We start from the raw sequence: 4873 nt of genomic DNA, 5'->3' as shown, positions 1-4873 counted from the left end.
AATGCCCTGGTCAGATGTTCTGCTTGGCCACTTTTTGGAAAGCTAAGGCCGTTTGCTATAGCTAATCCATTTGTAAAAATAATAAATTAGGTGATGAAGTCATTAACAGATCACTCGCAATCTATTGGTGATTTTTATGTGATCTTTGTGTGTGTGTGAAAATATTAATAAAATAAGATTTCTAACAACTTTTCTGCGCAATGATGCGTTAAACATAGTTTAATGTAAAAAAACACTTGCCAATGTTATAGATGAAGATTTTTGTACAGCGTTACCAAAAAAAAAAAAAAGGTGACATGGCTATTTGGAAAGTATTATGAGTTGAGGTTTCGCATTTCAAATGAATTACTCTCGGCTTTCCAACAGTCGCAGTTCACACCTATGTAAACGCACCCCGGAGGGCAACAGATTTATTTGCAAGAGAACTATTTTACCCCTCCTTCTGACCCTCGACTCGGTGATGGATGGACGATCTCTCTTTGTCTAAATGCAAATAGACTTTAAGCCTGAATTAATGGATAACTCCGTAGAGGGGTGATTACTCGACTTTCGGGTTGATCTGCCTTCATCGTAGTCCGGCTGTCACCAGCTACATGACAATTGATCATTTGACGCACATTTGGTGAACCCCCTGAATGTGCGAATTACTACCACTCTAGACGGTCGAGTTGAATTGACAGTGTCCCTCCCGCACTGGTTTAATAATCAACTGGACCACTTTGAATATCTATCTATCTATCTATCTATCTATCTATCTATCTATCTATCTATCTATCTATCTATCTATCTACATTTTTATTTACATTTATTTGGCTGGTGTTTTTAAGAGAGTTCTGCATGTCAGCATTAATTATGGTGCAATAAGTAGCCAATAATATTTGGAATTTTGGATGCAATCTCCAACTTTAACTCTGATAAACATGACATGACTGTCATTTACCCCTGAGCTAGCTGCAGATCCCCTGTGGTGGTCTGTAAGGAGGCCCATTTAAAAGCTATAAAGAACACAGCAGTGCGTGCAGAGAGGGGAATGGGGAGGCATTTTGGATTTGATTTGAAGTTTTAGGATCAGACAGTAGATCTGTTTTTGAATGCAGTGGATTTTTAGAGACTTTTAAACCTGCTCTAAAAATGCAGAAACCTTATTTGTCAGTTATCATTTGACTTGTATTGGCACAATTTACCAAATAGAATAATTCACTTTGCTAATTTTCTTTGTGTTTTGTATTTTGTGTAATGTATTTGATTGCATACACTGTAAAAAATTTCCTGTAGAAATTACAGTAACTTACTGGCAGCAGTTTGCCAGTAACTTACTGTAAATTAAACTTACAGTAAAGATACTGTATTCATATTTACAGCACCACTTAACTTGCTGTAAATTTATTTACAATATAATATATTTTTTACTGTAAAACACAATGTTATGTTCTTTGTTCTTTTCTCCATTGATATATTTTAATACAATAAAAATATTACTTTACACTGTGAAATTGACTGTAAGTTGTTGTCCACTTTTACTATTTATTGTAAAACTGTACAAATTATTGTATTTCAACAGGTCTCAGTAGTAAAAACTATAAAAAGAAACAAAATACTGTTTAACTTCTTTTATTGATTTAATTGTTCAATTGTGATACTTGAAATAACATTTTAATATTCTTGCAGATTGTACTTTCAGTTTTCCAAAAACTTGAAAACATTTCATTTATACATAAAAGTTTCATATTAAGAGCATTTTTAAAACAACAGACATTAACAGATTCAGTCATAAGAACAATCTTAAAAATGTACAAATTCAACTCCTGTGTAGAACGTATTTGCTCTTAGTAGCTTAATAGTTTTGCCAGCTGAAATCCAGAAACTCCTTAATAAAGGAGGATACATGAGGGTTCAGGCCAGAGTTCTTCCTTTGCACCATGCATCTTCCCACTTCTTTTGGTGACCTGGAACTTTGAGGAGCACTTGCTGTTGTCAGGGTTAATCCTCACAATGAACCTTTACATAACAGAAAAAAAAATTGTTAGATCATTTGATGTGTAAAAATGTCTAACAACACAACCAAATACTCACAACACAACCAAATACAGAAATGCACTGCAAATGGCACAGAACACAACAAAAATATTTCCAGGGGACCCCAATAAGTGACGAACCTGGATGGGGCATGCTTTTTTTCTTGTAAAACATACAGAGATGACATGTTTATGACATACAACTTTGTATACAATATACAAAATGTAAAAAGAACAGAGGGTAAGATTAATCTATATATCAGTAACATTGTAAAATAATAATAATAATAATAATAATAATAATGTTATGTTTAAATAAGTTTCATAGGTAAGAAATGTAAGGTAATGTAGGGTCCAAAGATGAAACAGCAATTTTTAAAGTTGAGACACTCACACACAGATAAATAAAGCATATTATGAAAACTTTTTTTGTATAAAATGTATTTATTTGCAACAGTTCTAGACTTAGATGTTCACAAAGACTGGCGAATTTGGTCGACACGAATGTAACTTGCAGCCTTCAACACTGCATCTAGAATTCAGATCATGCTGTTCTAATCTGTTCGGGGTTTTTTGCGGCCTTTCTGTGTTTGCGGTAAATGTGAGACTGAAGGGCGGAGAGGCTTTGGAAAGTGTATGGGCATTCAGGAACTGCACACGAAAACCTGAAGTTCGCCGTGTATTTATGCTCTTTGGCATGATTAATAAAGGCGTATAATGTCTCCACAGACGCCACAGTGTTTGCACACGAACATTGCGGGTTTTACTCCAGTACTATATGCATGACGTGCATTTATATGAGGTAATCAGTTAACGCAAGCGATAATAGCGGGAAAAAAACCGACTGACTTTAAACTAAATCCACAAAAGCTTTGTTGTTCGGCCAACAGTTCACGTGAACACTCACCAGCTCCTGACGTGGTCAAACCTAAGGCAGAGACCCGTTAATGTCCATATTTTGACGGTGAAACGTTCAGAAAAGGGAAAGAAAGGAAAGAAATATGAATGTTTGCACAGTGTCACCACAACTCTATCTAGTTCTCTTCACAGCATAAATGTGAGGTGACTGCGGGCCGTTAAGTGGCAGCGTTTATTATTTTTTTTTAGTTAAACCAAAGATATAATGTATGTAAAGTAAAAGGAGGAATATTTGTACACACCTTTGCATCTGACTGCTTCTCCTCGCATCTGTGTGTCTTCGTCTTCTTTCTCCAAGCGGGAAATAAAAGCTTTTCTGTGATTGGTCAGGTTTCGCGCTCTTTTTTTTTTTTTTTTTTTTTTTTTTTTTTTACTGTATTTAGATTTAGAGTAAATCAAAAATACTGTATTTTAGTGGCGCCAAGGGGATATTTCCCAAAACGTAACTTTAAAATACAGTAACATGCTGTATAACTGTCCTACAGTAAAATACAGTTCATTTTACAGTTAAATACTGTTCAATTTACAGACATTTCTAACAGTGTACATGCTGAAACTTGTAGCACCAGGGTTGAGCATTAATTGATAATAAAGCAACAAATAGAAAGAAAGGTCTGAGAAAGTGTGTGCAATACATATCTGTGTGTAAGTATGTGTGTTCAGTTGTTCCCTGGTCTTCAGCACGACTAGCACATTATTACCAGGAGTACTAAAATTTTATTTCCAGCTAACATTGTCAGGATACAGAGTGTGAGTGCTTGAGTGTGTGAGAGAATATGTGTATCACAGCATTATTGCCTTTTGGCAAGGGGGGGCGTTTGCTCATGTAGCTTGTAAAACTCAATGTCTGGGCACCCTTTAAGCCTTCCCTATGAAATATCACTTGTGTTCTTGCTGTCCAGCGATAAAAGAGCCAACAGGATTTGGAACTGATCTACAGAAGAGGCCACCTGTTGCAGAGGACAAGAGAGATACAGCACGAATCATTAATATATAATATTATGTCACATAAGTCCTCATTTTGTTAATAAGCCATACTATTTAATACACGTGAAAACCATTTTGGTGCTAAAGGGTTACATATAAGCAAATATGCAAACTTGTAGGAGTAGTTAATAAATAAATAAAATAAATAATGTCATTATTTATTCACTCTTATGTTGTTCCAAACCTTTTTTGTCTTGTGTGAACTGTTCCTTTAAGTGACCTTCATAAGAAAATCATCAAATTCTTTTAATATCTTCTAGTTTTCTATTGGGAAGTATTGTTGTCAAGATAATTCTGTAGGTAATGGATAATTAAAAGTGTGAATGTGATGTGAAAGTCAACGAAGAGATCAGGAGGTCTGCAGGCTCACAAACTCATTTCATCCTTCCTTTCGCCCACTCGCTTTTTTTTTTCCTCTCTTTCTGCTTCTCTCATTCTCTTCCTTAACTCTGTTCCCATCCATTTTGTGGCTGATGGAGTCGGTTGTTCATTCTTCTCATAAAATCAAATCAGCAGTGGTCTTGGGACCTTGGTGTGTATCAAAGGGTGAACACAGGGTCGTCTCGTTCTCTTTGCTCATCTTTTAAAAGAAAGCTATGCCCAAGGCCTGGAGATAGAGACTGATAAAAGGCAGCAGAATGCAAGAAAGAAAGGAATGAAGGATAGTGGGGAGAGGGAGGAAAAGAGATGGTTCATTGTTGGGTGGGCAGTCCCATCACTTGATGTCTGTGGCACTCCTCAACCCTGCAGCTGGGTTCTGTTGTCCTCACAAACTGTCTTTCTTCTTCCTAACAACAACCATGGCTTCAGGGGTCACAGAAGATGACTGCCCTGCCACGTGATGGCGCTACAGATGTGGTGAGGGAACTTCTTTAACAGCCAGAGCAAAAAGCAAATGCGTCAGAAACAAAGCGAGGGTCACAATACTGTCCTTGTATCTATCTCACAGCTGC

The 4873-nt window shown here is 36.4% G+C and overlaps 1 long non-coding RNA gene across 1 annotated transcript; it reads right to left on the bottom strand.

Moving 5' to 3' along the window:
* Positions 1-1595: 1595 nt before the first annotated feature.
* On the bottom strand, positions 1596-3476 carry LOC109112802. The gene is made up of 3 exons (XR_006161386.1): positions 3176-3476; positions 2923-2943; positions 1596-1998 (listed from the first exon to the last, which is right to left on the bottom strand). It is a non-coding gene; the product is annotated as an uncharacterized LOC109112802 (long non-coding RNA).
* Between the last annotated feature and the right edge of the window lie 1397 nt (positions 3477-4873).

This window comes from Cyprinus carpio, chromosome A12 (genome assembly GCF_018340385.1).
Source record: "Cyprinus carpio isolate SPL01 chromosome A12, ASM1834038v1, whole genome shotgun sequence".
Taxonomy (NCBI): Eukaryota; Metazoa; Chordata; class Actinopteri; order Cypriniformes; family Cyprinidae; genus Cyprinus; species Cyprinus carpio.
The sequence above is the reverse complement of the archived record's forward strand: the minus strand, read 5'-3'. Positions and strand labels throughout refer to the sequence as shown.